General features: G+C 34.5%; 1 long non-coding RNA gene across 1 annotated transcript; it reads left to right on the top strand.

The window, feature by feature from the left end:
* Positions 1–12,223: 12,223 nt before the first annotated feature.
* On the top strand, positions 12,224–13,107 carry LOC128283880 (uncharacterized). Its single transcript, XR_008274254.1, has 2 exons — positions 12,224–12,276; positions 12,900–13,107. It is a non-coding gene; the product is annotated as an uncharacterized LOC128283880 (long non-coding RNA).
* The last annotated feature ends 3,200 nt before the right edge of the window (positions 13,108–16,307 follow it).

The following is a 16,307-nucleotide window of genomic DNA, read 5'->3' as shown; positions in this document are numbered from 1 at the left end:
TCATTTCTCATTTTTATTTCCATTTTGAGAAAATCACATTCATTTCCATATGATTTCATTTCTCCATTTCAGAGAAAACCATAACTATTTTTGAATGTTTTCCATTTCTCCATTTCTATTCATTTTGTTCATTTTGATTCAAACACATAATTTATTTCTGGTTTTAACGAGCTAGGGGAGGGACTGATTGGGCATATATAATTAGGGCTCAAATAATTTATAATTAAGTTTCGACTTTTCACCTATTAATTATAAACTCATTTAGTCACGAAGTCTTTCCATTATAGTATCGTGACTGAGCTTTCCCTAAAGACATACCATTATGAAAGTAACTACTTAGTGCTCGTCTAATGACTTTGTCATAAGTGTGTTACCCTTATAGGATATCCTTAATCTCTTTGGGATAATATCTGCTCTCCCAATACGATCATATTTTATGTCATGGTAACCATTACATCTTCCTTAATGAAAAGTCAATTACTATTAAATAGTAATTAAGTCATTCATCACAAACGAATGACCTATGACCATTTTTACTTTTCATCAACCATGTAATGGCAATTAGAGGATATCATTTACTCGCATCTTAGGCTATAAATTCCATTGTTGTGAATAATGTTACATACTGTAAAAGTCGTACACCTAATGCACCAACTTTCAATTCCTTATCGAACTCATGCTTTTACTTACATCAAAGTGTATGAGTCACACATACATAGTCCATCATTCACTCAGGATTTAGGTATGTCACACTATGAATGTCACAAGTGAATAAATCCATAAACGGATTCAAAATTTATTTTGTTTGGGTCCTGTCCAATGTACTGTCAGTCCACTCAGTCACATCTATGTCTCTATCTTTTGGGAGTCTCCGCTTCAATGCCTAAGACAAGATATCTTCCCAATTGGACTTGATAGACAACATATTAGTATTTTAATCAGTTTTCTCATTTTTGATTAGACTAAGGACATGTTTAGGTTCGTCTACTAATATAAGTTGTTTTTTTGTATTATGATCCGACCACGTATTACCTGTATACGAGGCATTTTCGGACTTAAACATGCACACAAATGAAAACCGGCCCTAAAATTTCATTTAATTCAAAACTATTCAGACACATGCATAACGTCCCTTATTTGGGTCTACGAAGCCCAAAACATACTTTGGAACGGTTTCGGGACTAAACCGAGAACTTACGAAAACCTGAAAAATTTCACGCAACAACAAGTCTTTCATTTTAAACATATTTCACTTTAACCAACATCCATGACTATCAACCTCAATACAAGATATTAGCATGTACATGAGTTCAATAGCATTCAATATCATCTATTTTAATACCAACGTATCATTTGCCTACCATCATGTACGTAATGTACATTCTTACATTAACTAGAACTAGATATGCCAAATCTTATTCTCGTTTAATACCATCTTACTGTGGTTATCAATTTGTCCATTAAACATTCATGTTCAAGGCATTATTACGTATTTACATTTAATTCATGATCCATAGGTATGCATTCAACTTACCTAATGTATCACCAATCATGCACAACAAACAAAGCTAACTACCTCATCACACCAGAAACAAAGAACATGACATGATTAATCAAGCTTACAAACCATAGTGAATATGGCCCACATCCCATGGCCATATACGATAACTCAACGTAGATCAATAGGGCAGGCCAAATCATAATAATAATACATGTCATAAAACTAGCTTCCTATACATGCCGCTCACTTGATATTTCTAATATTTGAATTAATTCTCCCAAAAATGATAGCTTGATAGTGTGATTCTGCCTCTGACGATCTCCAACCCCGAGCTGACCTGCTAATACTAAAGAAATGGAGAGGAGGGGTAAGCTTTACGCTTAGTAAGTCCACATGAAATTAATAAGCAATTACTAACATGCTTTTCAAGATAAAACACTATAATTGTACAATTACGCATGTTCAGGTTAAGCTGTTTTATCGAGTTACAGTTACTAAATCATTTATATATGGATCTAAGAAACTCCAAATTAAGTTTCGTTAATTTTAATTGAAACTAGACTCATATACCTTTCTCCCATAAAATTTTCAGAATTTTTTACTTATCCAATTAGTACAGTTTATTCATTAAAGTTTTCCCTATTTCAGTGTTCGACTACTCTGACCTCTGTTCACCACGAATCAATTTTCTCTCTGTACAGAATTCAAAGAGCTATGCTGTTTATTTCTATTAAAAATAGACTCAATAAGTAATCTATAAATGTAAATTATAACTCTTAATTATTTTTTCACAATTTTTAGTGAATTTATCAAATAGGAACAGGGGATCTCGAAGTCATTCAGACTCTGTCTTACAACAATTTAAATATCTCATAACATAAAATTCAATTCATATACCGTTTCCTCTATGTGAAACTAGACTCATTGAGCTTTAATCTAATATTTTATTCAGCCCCTAAATAAATTTCCACAATTTATGGTGAATTTCCAAATTTGTATCACTGCAGTAACCCAAAACTGCCAAGGCTAAATTTACTCAATCACAATTATTATTCACTAAATTCATACAATATCATTTCATCCATCATGGAAAGAACACATAATTATGCTTCATAGGCATAGATCCATAATCTCAATGTCATCAAGTATCAAGACTTATTCCTCATCATGTCATTTTCATAGTATTCACCAATACTATATACATCATATATCAAGGCATCACACATAAGTTTAGTGTACATACCTGTACAACTTGTAATTTAACTTAAGAACATACTCACCAATGGCTTGTCTCATTAGGACGATTATTGAATACTCCGTCAAATTACCCGTTGAACACTCAGAATATAATCGGATACACGGAAGCTCGTAGCTAGACAAACTCAATAGCCTGCGGTTTATGTAGTAAAGTTACCATAATCTCACCCATAATGAACTTGGAACGCAACTCAACGAGCTCGAGTGTTCGCATCCATAATGAACTCAGAACACAACTCAACGAGTTCGGATGCTTGCATCCATAGGTGAACTCGAAATGCAACTCAACGAGTTCGGATATCAATTTCCTAGTGACATGTCACTTGTATTCTAACCTATTCCTAAGGTTCAAACGGGCTTTTTCCTCGATCATACGCCTTTGCCATCTTTCTCGTGATGTCAATATTGATACTCCGGTGGCAACTCATATTTTTCAAGTATTCCACATAATTTTTATAATAATTCAACAATAATCATAGCATGCAACAATTCGTAAACAATAATCATCATACCATTATCAAGACATCAACAACATATAGTAATGTTGCATCATTTACATAATATCAAATTATTCACATATATGTATACTTACAATTCATGTAATATCATAACATTAACATTAAAATACACATTGCATTATTAAAATCATATGAACTTACCTCGTATGCGAAAATGGTCATTTTTACCATTTTGTCCACAACTTGGTATTTTGCCGATTTTAGCCCGAATTTCGATTTTCCTTGCTCTATCATTTCAAATATAGCCTAATTAGGACTCATATTATTCAAATCAACCCAAAATCATATTTTGGCAAAATTAAAATTTTGCCCCTAAACTTTCACATATTTACACTTTTTCCCCAAATCTCGTAAATTAAACTTCACGCTATTTTCTTATGTTTTATGACATGCTGATCATTTTTCCCTTCTATAGCAACATCCAATTCTCACTCTAACATGTATTTATGAACATTAGGTTTTTTTACGGATTATGTCATTTTACTCGTTTTCATGTAAAATCGCTTAGCAAAAGTCTTTTATCTAACACCCAACCTTCATTTTCTATCATTAGACATCAAAATACATGCATATTATTCATGGGTATATTTTTAGACATTAACCTTAGCTCAAATTAATAGTAGAAATAAGTATAACAAGTTACAGGAATTTCAAAAATGTAAAGAACTTTAAAAACGGGGCAAAAATGGACTTACAATCAAGTTTAGAAGTTTTAAAAACCCTAGCCATGTCTTCCATCTCCATATACGGTTATGGAATGAGAAAAATGAAAAAGATGACATCTTTTTCTTAATTATTTTAGCTTTATTTACCAATTTACTAAAATACCCTTAATGAAAAATAAATAAAAACATACCATGCCATGTCCATCTTTGTCCTTTAATTACAAAATGGGCTATTTACCATTTAAGTACCTTAAAAACCCATTACTCACAAGTAATTAGTACCTTTTTAAACTAGAATACACATTTTGCAACTTTTACAATTTAGTCCTTTTGACTAAATTGAGTGCCCGAACGTCAAAATTTTTTAACGAGGTTTTCGCGAAATTATTTCATAAAATCGTAGACCATAAAAATATGATAAAAATAAAATTTTCTTCATTGAATTTGTGGCCCCAAAACCACTATTCTGACTAGGCCCAAAATCGGGATATTACAGTACCGCTTAGTATTAGTTCAAAAAAACATTAGACAACCAATGAGCTAATAGTAGCTTGTATTTTGCTCGAAAAAATACAAAGGACATTATACAAAGGATATTAATGTAATTCATTAATAATTTTATTAACCAATCTGTTCGAAAAAATTACAAATATACAAACGTATATACTACGCTTAGGGAACCAAATTTGATGGGCATCGAAACCACAAAAAAAAAATCCTACTAAAATAACTTTAAATAGTAGTAAAGAGTTGTAGTAGGGTCGAGTCCATAGGGATTGGATGTTGTAATCAACTTCCGTGTTCACTTATGAACAGAGTATTCGTTGTGTCAAGGGTCGTGGCAAGAGTCGTGCCTACGACTCCAAACGTACCTGTAACAAAAATAAACAAGTAAATTGGGAGAGTTTGAGAATGTTTAAGAAACTAAAATAATCTAATAAGCTAAAATAAACAATTGAATACTATTGAAAATAAATGTAAAGTGGAAATAAATTCAGATATAGGTAAACAGATAAAATAAGCCTTAGCCTTAGACTCGATAAATTTCGTATCAAGAATCGATCCTTTAAAATTAATCTTCTCCTCCAATCAATAAGTTAGTTATAGCAGTTAAGAACATCCTAACCACCAATTCTTTCTTTAGTAGCTGGTTCCGGTACGACCCGCAAACCAACCCTTACCGATTGTCTACCCGAGATACACGTGTTCCCGATTTAAGATTCCGATAACCTTGCATTCTGAAGAACCCAACTCGAATTAATAGCCTCAACCGCGTGGGTCGTTTAAACCCGATCACTTCTTTCTTGATCTGTTCTCGGAAATCTGAATACAGCACGGCCAACTCGAATCTCCAACTGTAAGCAAACATGACTCTAACCCAACGTGCACTTTGACTTGAAATTGAATTTAACTTTAAAGGATGATTGGTCTATCCCGATACTTAGGAAAAAATAAAAATCGATGAGACAGATTTTTAACACAAATTCGTATCTCACAATTCTCGACCGGAAAGAACAACGGCCTAAAGCTAAGAGGAAATTTAGTGAAGCATAAAATTATTCATGCTTGAAAGTTATGGAAGATGATGAGATTTGTATAAAAGGTGATGGAAATTGGGAAGGAAAAGTACTGGGAAGGCCATTAGCCCAATTTTATAAAAGAAGCAAAAATTTGAAACAAAGCTACAGAATGCTAACGTCAAAGTAAAAGAAAAAGAAAAGTAATTCTTTCCAAATTGGAGTAGGAATACAAAATGAAGGGATCATTTCCTAAGAACATAAAGCCCCTATTTATATACATGGGGTTTACTAAATTTAGCCTAAACTAATTTAATATAAAATAAAAAATAAAATAAAATAAAATAAAATAAAATAAGATTTTCCTATTTTTAGTTTTTACAAAGTCAAAATATTTGATGTGTCATTGGCTTCCTCCACCTTTTTTGATTTGGCCCCATTTCAATGATTGTCTTTCAAATTGTCCCTTTTTAGCTTGTTTTTGACTAATTGTATCCCTGACAATATTAAATCATAAAAGCACTTAATTAGCAGGGTTCAGTTCAAAAATAAACCAATTTAAACACAAAAATATGCAAATTAACATGTTTATCAAATCCCCCCTACTTAGCTCATGCTTGTCCTCAAGCATATTGTTCCTTCAAACATTAGAATCCATTCTATAATTTATTAAAAGCCTCTTTTTCGCATCCTCAATCAATGCAAACATAGGCAAAAAAATAAACGAATGTTTAGAATATATAGTTTGATCAACAAGTGTCATAAGATTGAAATATGTAAACTACACAATTTCATCAAATTGAGTTTGGATCTAATAATTTGCAAGGCATTGTTAACTACGCATTAGTGTAAAAAAAGAAGAAGACATGTTCAAACCTTTTTACGCGAACTAGGATGACAACCCAAGCACCCTATCCCGGTTACTCAGTGCAAATAGTCCTTATTATTATTTTTTTATTTAACTTTTGAAGGCTCATAGCAGAATGTTTGTAAGTTATCGACTTGTCACTCGAACCTTTTTACATGAGATAAGATGACAACCCAAGCACCTTACCCCGGTTACTAAATTCGGTCACGTTTTCGAAACTTCACTCATAACTTGAGCCTTAAAATTTTTTATTTTATTAATTTATTTATGCACAAGCAAATATTTTTCCAAACAATCAATTTATACGAAAAATCTAGCTACATATATCAACCTTAAAACACAAATGTTGACTAATCTATACACTTGAACATTTAAAATAAAAAAACTTGCCCAATTGTCCAAATTGACTAAGTATGAGAGTAAAGACTCAATGTCAAATAAACTATCAAATGAATTCAATGTAAGATTGAACACATACAAAAGAGAGACATGCAGCAAAAATCATGCATATTTACTTACCAACTTAACCCCCTACTTAATCTATGCCTGTCCTCAAGCATGTGTTATATGCAATAAAGTTTAGTAACTCAAACAACAAGCAAAGAGAAAGGTTAAGAATACTCCCCATGTGTTTAAATCGATGTTGTCAGTGTTGGGAAATAATTGTTAACATTTAGCACGGCGTGCCCGTGTCACCATCATTATCCGACTTCTGGAAACCTCCATTACATTCCTGAAAATAGAAAATTCACTAGATTAAATAAAAATTTATTCATTTAAAACCTAAATCTTAATAAAACTCAAAATTAAATAAATGAAAATAAATTTGGGTTGCCTCTCAAAAAGCACTTTTTTTTAATGTCGTTAGCTCAACGACCATAAATGTTATCCGTTTGGCTCATTGTAACTTAATTTTTCCATCTCGTGCACTTGGATGTTCTTGCAGAAACATTTTGACCTTTGCTCATTATCTTTGAAGCCCTTCTTGGATTCCCTTATCATTAGTGGATTGAGGTGTCATTGAGCTTCTCCATTCAAGTTCTCATTATTCTCTATCAGAATTCTTGTACGTTCTGGAAACGGTTTCAACTCTAATTTCGAGGCCTTCATGACAGCTTCACGTATTATTTTTTGGATCATCGATAATTCCTCTTGCTTAACATCGAGATCTACATTCCTGTAAGGCACAATTTGTAACTTATCATTAGGATGTCCTATATCCTCATAAACATTAAACTTAACCATTTCACCGTCAAATTCCATGGTGAGTGTTCCACTCCAAACATCAATTTTTGCTTGCGCAGTACTCAAGAATGGTCTCCCAAGAAGCATCTCAGACGAATTTGCTAAGTTGTCATCCTCCATATCGATAATGTAAAAGTCTGCAGGAAATATTAGCTCTTTTACCTTAACAAGAACGTCCTCCAGCACACCTTCCGGATGCACTACAGATATATCTGCAAGCTGAATAATTACACCTGTTTCTTTCAAAAGACCCACATTAAGTAGTTTATAAATTGACAAGGGCATAACATTAATTGATGCGCCTAAGTCACACATGGCTTTTTTAATACCAACACTACCTATTTTGCAAGATATGGAAAACATACCTTGGTCTTTACATTTACGTGGTATTTTCCTTTGTAAAATGGCGGAAACATTTTCTCTAACACTCACATTTTCATTACCCAGGAGCTTCCTCTTACTTGTGCATAATTCTTTTAAGAATTTTGCATATCGTGGAATTTGTTTAATCTCATCAAGAAGAGGTATGTTGATTTATACCTTTCGAAAAGTGTCAAGGATCTCATTTTCTTCTTGCTCCTTCTTGTATTGGACAAGTCTTCTAGGAAACGGAGGTGGTACTGCAAATGATTTTTGTGGTGCTGACTCTACTGGAGCCTTTATGTCAAGTTTCTTCTCATCTCGACCAGCGTTGTGGGCACTACTCATGCTAAGTATGGGCTCCAAAACATTCCCACTCCTTAACGTCATAGCACTTATATTGTGTCTTGGATTAGGCTTAGTTTGGGACACCAGCTTACCATGGGACTCCAAACGGCTAACCGTAAGCGCAAGCTTGCTCACTTGCTTATCTAACTCCTGCAAATGCATTTTAATTTTTAGCTAAAACTTCTCTGTACTATTGACTAGCCTTTCCACTATGGCTTCCAAAGATGACTTTAAGGGTGGTAATTATTAATTCGGAGGCAGCCTTTGTTGGTAAGGTTGATTAAACTGAGGATTCGACCTATAACTTAAATTTGAGTGATCTTTCCACCCCACATTATACGAGTTTGGGACGATCCTGGAAAGTTCTCGACAACATTCGTTTGTTCTGTTGAATCCTCATGTAAAATTGGACTAGAGTCCGTCAGATGGTCTGGCTTAGCGCAAATTCTGCACAACCGTGCTACCCTCGTTTTATCTGTAAGTAAAGTTTGAACAATGTTAGTCAGCTTATCAATTTTATCTTCTAGAGGTAGAGAACTTAACCCATGAACCCGTCTTGTGGGTTCTGCGGTCTGTCGGAATTGTTGAGAGTTAGCAACCATGGTCGAACTCAACTCTCTCGCTCTCTGGGGTGCCATATTAACAAGTGGCCCTTACTTGCAGCATCTATCATTTTCATTTCCATTGGGAGTAATCCTTCATAAAAATATTGCAAGACTGACTGTTCAATCAGTCCATGTTGTGAGCAACTTGCACACAACTTTTTGTATCGCTCCCAGTAATCGTAGAGCGATTCAGCATCTTTTTGACAGATTCTCACAATGTCCCTCTTTAGTTCAGCTGCTCGGGCTACAGGGAAGAACCTATCAAGAAACAAATGAGATATGTCAGACCATGTGTTGACAGATCCCGGAGGTAAATAAAATAGCCACTCTCTAGCAGAGTCGGCTAATGAAAAAGGGAAAGCATGAAGTTTGATTTGGTCTTCCGTTACTCCTTGAGGCTTCATGCTTATGCACACTATATGAAATTTTTTAAGGTGAGTGTGCGGGTTTTCATTCTGTAATCCACGAAAAGTGGGTAGTAGATGAATCAAACCAGAATTTAACTCGAACGGCGTTCCTCCTGCCGGATAGGTTATACATAAAGGTTGTTGTTCATCTGGTTCCGTAGCGAGTTGGCATATTGTCTATTCAGCCATCTCAGTTGGTTTGTCAAACGAGAAAATTTCTTCAGTATACGATATAGTTTCGAATCTGGGATTTGACCGTTTATTGCGTCAAATGGCTTCTTTTCGCAGTTGTCGGGCCAATTTTTTAATTTCTGGTTCAAATTCTAAAGTTCTCGGTTCTAATCTGGTCATAAAGAAAACAAACAGAAATTAGAAGAATATCTCCAATCCCCAGTAACAGCGCCAAAATTTGATGGGCGTCGAAACCACAAAAAATAATTCCTACTAAAATAACTCTAAATAGTAGTAAAGAGTGGTAGTAGGGTCGAGTCCATAGGGATTGGATGTCGTAATCAACTTTCGTGTTCACTTATGAATAGAGCATTCGTCGTGTTAAAGGTCGTGGCAAGAGTCGCGCCCACGACTCCAAACGTACCTGTAACAAAAATAAACAAGTAAATTGGGGGAGTTTGAGAATGTTTAAGAAAGTGAAATAATCTAATTAGCTAAAATAAATAATTGAATACTATTGAAAATAAATGTAAATTGGAAATAAATTCAGATTTGTGTAAATAGATAAAATAAGCCTTAGCCTTAGACTCAGTAAATTTCGTATCAAGAATTGATCTTTGAAAATTAATCTTCTCCTCCAATCGATAAGCTGGTTATAGCAGTTAAGAATGTCCTAACCACCAATTCTTCCTCTAGTAGCTGATTCCGGTACGACCTACAAACCAACCCTTACCGATTATCTAACTGAGATACACGTGTTCCTAATTTAAGATTCTGGAAGCCTTGCGTTCTGAAGAACCCAACTCGAATTAACGGTCTCAATCGCGTGGGTCATTTAAACCATATCACTTCTTCTTCGATTTGTTTTCGAAAATTCGAATACAGCATGGCCGACTCGAATATCCAACTGTAAGCAAACACGACTCTAACCCAATGTACACTTTGACTTGAAATCAAATTTAACTTTAAAGGGTGATTGGTCTATCCCGATACTTAGAAAAAAATGAATACCAATGGGACGAATTTTTAACACGAATTCGTATCTCACGATTTTCGACCGAAAAGAACACCGGCCTAAAGCTAAGAGGAAATTTACATGAAATTATTCATGCTTGAAAGTTGTGGAAGATGATGAGATTTGTATGAAAGGTGATGGAAGTTGGGAAGGAAAAGTACTTGGAAGGAAATTATCCCAATTTTATAAAAGAAGCAAAAATTTGAAACAATGCTACAGAATGCTAACGTCAAAATGAAAGAAAAAGAAAAGTAATTCTATTCCAAATTGGAGTAGGAATACAAAATGAAGGGATCATTTCCTAATAACATAAAGCCCCTATTTATATACATGACGTTTACTAAATTTAGCCTAAACTAATTTAATATAAAACCAAAAATAAAAAAATAAAAAATAAAATAAAATAAGATTTTCCTATTTTTGGCTTTTACAAAGTCAAAATATTTGATGTGTCCTTGGCTTCCTTCACCTTTTTTGATTTGGCCCAATTTCAATGATTGTCTTTCAAATTGGCCCTTTTTAGCTTGTTTTTGACAAATTGCATCCCTGACAATATTAAATCAGAAAATCACTTAATTAGCAAGGTTCAGTTAAAAAATAAACCAATTTAAACACAAAAAATACAAATTAACATGTTTATCAAAATCTTACATAAAAAATGAGAAGTATAAGTAACATTTAATCTAATGTTGCAACATTTAATGAAATAACACCTGGACAACAACATATATGTAACAAGGAGAAAAGAAAGTTTGCATTCCATTATTGTGGGAAAGAAGGACTGTAACATTCCGAAATAGGGCCTAAACGGAACAGTGGTTGCGAAACCACAAATTTAGGGTAAAAAAAATATATATATATATATATTTTATTATTATTTTGAGGTTCATGGTATTATTACATGATTGTGTGAAAATTTCGTGATAAAATTCTATGCATAAAGTGCTTAAATTGAGGTTAGGGACTAAATCGAATAATTTGCAAAACTTGCATTCTAGAAGTTTTTAGTATGAAATTATTTTGGAATATTAATTAGGAGATCTTAAATGGTAATTTGACCAATTTTAAGTTCATGGACAAAATTAGGACATGGAAGGAATTTTTGAAAGTTTAGTAAGGAGGGCATTTTGGTCATTTGGTTATTAACATTAATAAAAGGTGAAAAGATGATAAAATTGTATCATCTTCTTCAAGTTACCAGCAGAACCTTACCTCTCTCCATAGCTGGGGTTTATTCAACTTTCAAGCTTCATAGTAAGTGATTCCAAGCCCGCTTTTAATGATCTTTACGTTTTGAAGTCCCTAGCTCGATAAAGCTTATGCTAGCAATAATTTAAGTTAGGAATCAAATTTGGAAAAATACCCATAGGTGAAATTTGTGTATTTTGATGTTTTATGATGGAATATGAGGTTTTAAATTATGTTAGACAACTTGTGCTACTTGGTTTTAAGTGAAAACGAGTAAAAGGCTTAATCAGTAAAAATACCTAATAGTCATAAGTACATGTTAGTGTGTGAATTTGATATTGCCATAGAAGGAAAATGATCAGCATGTTATAAAACATAAGAAAATAGGATGAAGTTTAATTTACGAGCCTTGGGGCAAAAGTGCAAATATGTGAAAGTTTAGGGGTAAAATGTAATTTTTCCAAAGTTTGAGTAAAGGGTTGTTTTGATAAATGTTGATATTAAATAAGCTAAATTTGCTATTATAGATCAAGAAGAGCGAAATTGAGAGTAGATCGGGAAAAGAAAAGTAAAGGACTAAATTGTAAAGTTTAGTCACATTTTGTATCGAGGTAAGTTTACAAGAAATAAATGCAATATTCTTTTATTTTACATTATTATTGTCAATTTTCAGCATTTATATATTTATGTTATGAAAATATTTAAAGTCGAATTTAAGGTGAAGTGACAGAGGAAAAGTGTTAGAAAGCCGGTTGAACCCTAGGAATGTTAGGATATTAGGGTTGTGAGTGATGAACTAAATGAGCCATGTAAGTCCATATTAGAAATATGGCTTTGGAGACAGGATTGAGCCATGTAAGTCCATATTATATATGGCATTGGAGACAGAATAATTCATGTAAGTCCATGTCAAAGACATGGCATTGGCAGGATATTGATAGACAGGAACGACCCTAGTATCCTTAGTATTCCGAGTGGTTCAACGGGTCAGGATACGAGTTAAATTACAGTGAATTAACAGCAAAGGAAAAGTAGATTATACTTATGAAAAAGGAAAGGTCAGGTAAGAAAGAAGGTAAGGGAATAAAGAAGAAGATAGAAATTGAGAAGTAAAGAAATTTATGATGTTAGATGATATTATGCATAATTATCCATTATGTTGAATGTTGTGATTTATTTGCTTGTAAGCTTACTAAGCCTAGTGCTTAATCTATTTATTTTCTTCTTCTTATAGTACTTATCTAGCCACTCGGGGATCGAAGGAAACGTCGGAGGCCGATCACACTATCAAAGAAATAACTCGGTATAATTAGACGTTTTGTTTTGTGTATGGCATGTATAGAAACTTAGCCACTTTTGGTATAATATGAACAATGAATGATGTGTAAATACTTGCTAGTGATTAGCTAATAAAAATGGCCAATGATATGCATGTTTATTAATATGTATGATTGAATGGTGATTATCACATGAAAATTATGAAAAATGTGAAAGTAACAGCAATGACGTAACTTTTAAAAATCACTAAAAATTTTATAAACATAGTTTGAAGATGAATAATATATGAAATTAAAGCTTATTATGTCTATTTTCTTATGGAATAAGAAAAATAGGTAAAGGTATTATATTTCATGATATATCTGAGTTTTAGTGAAACAGGGTCAGAGCAATTTTTGGAACCCCTGTTTCAACTTTGGAAATTCACCATAAATTGTACAAAACTAATTAGAAGGTATACTTTATATGGTTATAATCCTTGTTGAGTCTAGTTTTAAGAGAAACAAACGGCTTAGTGATATGAATTTTGTACAGGAAGAAACATGGTTCGTAGTAACAAGAGGTTAGTGCAGTCGAGTTTTGAAACAGGGGAAACTTTAACTAATAAACTGTACTAATTGGCCAAGTCAAAAATCTATGAAAAAAATTAGTAGATAGATATATGAGTCTAGTTTCAGGAAAAATTTACGGATCTTAATTTTGAGTTTCGAACTCAAGATATGAATTTTAGGCGACTCACGACGCAGAATGGCAGCACATTCCGAAATGCTTAAATAAACAATTTAAACCTATTTAAGGGATAGAATAAGTTTAGTAATGCCTCGTGCTCGATTCTGGAAACAGTCTCAGGTAAGGAGTGTTACATTTATTGGTATCAGAGCAGGTTTATTCGGTTCTCGGAACAGTTAGTGTGAGAAAAAGTCTAGCTATACATGCCATACTTGTATTTTGATAGTGTGACGACTCCTGACGATTTTTTTTTAAATATTTTGTTTTATAGTAATGGATCCTGGGCGAGCCGGTGATGATGATGTAGAAAGTAATGCGCCTGCTTCCACAGAAGGGGCAGCGCCATCTGAGAATAGGCCAGTAATAGTTGATCAGGGAGGAGTGACTCGAGAAGCTCTCTTCCGAGCTTTGAATGATTTATTTGCCGAGTTCGTTCGTACGGATCCGGTAGTTAGACCTCCACCCTCTCATGATTCTCAGGCTACCCATGTAGCTCAAGCTTCCCCAGTCACAGGTACAGTGGTAAGAGAAAAACCACCAGTTGATAGAATCAGGAAACAAGGGGCGTAAGAGTTCCGAGCAACAAAAGATGATGATGCGAAAGAGCGAATTTTGGTTAGAAAATACTATCGAGTCTTTGACTAATTATCTTGTACACCCGAGGAATGTATGAAATGTGTAGTATCACTTCTTGGAGACTCAAACCTACTACTGGTGGAAGACACTTGTATCGCTTGTACCGAAAGAGAGGGTCACTTGGGATTTCTTTCAGGAAGAATTTCGTAAAAAGTACATCAGTCAGAGGTTTATTGACCAGAAGAGAAAGGAATTCCTGGAATTGAAACAAGGCAATATGACGGTGACCGATTATGAGCGTGAATTTGTCGTGCTCAAGAATATGCTTAAGAATGTGTGTCCACAGAGGCTATCCTGTAAAAGGTTTGAGGATGGGTTAAATGATGATATCCGACTGTCAGTGGGTGTCCTAGAAATAAAAGAGTTCGTTATTTTAGTTGAGAGAGCCTGTAAGGCAGAGGAGCTATTAAAAAGAAAAGGCAAAGTTGAGACAGAGACACAAGATAGAAAGAAGAGACAGATGAGCAGATCATTTCAGGCTACATCCAAGAGGCCCAGAGAGTTTTCTACCAGATCTAGCTTTTCGGCAGGCAATCTAGTCAGAATAGAGGTAGCAGATTTAAGGATCCGAAGGCTCAGACCACCTCGACTACGAGTGTAGGTAATGTCGCGGGGTAGATCGTGGTGTCCACGGTGTGGTAGACTTCATTATGGTCCTTGTCGGGCAAAGCGAAAATGTTTGCTATAAATGTGGTGCTCCAGATCATTTTGTACGAGAATGTCCGAAGTGGCTAGCCGAGAGGTAACACAGAGTGCTAGATCCGAAATGCTCCTACTAGAGGCGATCACCGAGGCAACCGGGAGTAGGAGCAAGTAATAGAGGTACCTCTAGAGATTTACTGTGAGACCGGATGTTAGAGCCCTGCAAGGACTTATGCTATTCGTGCACGCCGAAGAGGCATCCTCCCGATGTGATTACGGTACATTTTCTCTACATGATATTAATGTCATTGCTCGATTGATCCGGTTCAACTCATTCTTATGTTTGTATGAAATTGATGCCTAGTATAAGTATGCCTATAGAATCTCTGAATTTGTGATTAAAGTATCGAATCCATTAGGCAAGCATGTATTAGTAGATAAGGTATGTAGAAATTGTCCTTTAATGATTAGAGGCTACTGTTTTCCTACCGATCTCATGCTATTGCCATTTGATGAGTTTGATGTGATTCTTGGTATGGATTGGTTGACTACACATGATGTGATAGTGAATTGTGGAAAGAAATTCATTGAGTTGAAGTGTGAAAATGGTGAAATTCTTCAAGTTAATTCGGAAGAGTCGATAGTTCATTTCCTATAATTTCGTTATGTCCGCTCGTAAATACTTGAGAAAAGGGTATGAAGCTTATCTTGCTTTTGTGTTGAACACTAAAGATCCGAATTGAAAATTGAATCGTGCTCGTGGTATGTGAGTTTCCGATGTGTTTAGGAAGAACTACCGTGTTTGCCTCCTGTTAGAGAAGTTGAGTTTGGTATTGAGTTGATTCCTGTACCACGCCCATTTCTATTGCTCCTTATAGAATGGCTCTATTGGAATTGAAAGAATTGAAAGCTCGATTGCAGTGAATTAACAGATAAAGGCTTTGTAAGACCCAAGAGTTCACCATGGGTGCACCAGTGCTATTTGTGAAAAAAAAGACGGATCGATGAGATTGTGCATAGATTATCGGCAACTTAACAAGGTAACAAGAAAGAACAAGTATCCATTGCCTAGAATTGATGATTTGTTTGATCAACTCAAGGAGCTACTGTGTTTTCCAAGATAGATTTGAGATCCGGATACTATCATTAATGAGTTAAAGAGTCGATGTCCCAAGACTACTTTCCGGACTAGGTATGGTCATTATGAGTTCCTTGTGATGCCATTTGGCTTGACTAATGCTCCTGCCATTTTATGGACTTAATGAACCGAATTTTAGACCATACTTAGATAAGTTTGTAGTTGTGTTCATTGATGATATTTTGATTTATTCTCATGATGAGACTGAGCATGCAGAGC

This window comes from Gossypium arboreum, chromosome 2 (assembly GCF_025698485.1).
Source record: "Gossypium arboreum isolate Shixiya-1 chromosome 2, ASM2569848v2, whole genome shotgun sequence".
Lineage (NCBI taxonomy): Eukaryota > Viridiplantae > Streptophyta > Magnoliopsida > Malvales > Malvaceae > Gossypium > Gossypium arboreum.
Note: the sequence above shows the minus strand (reverse complement) of the source record. Positions and strands in the feature narration are given on the sequence as shown.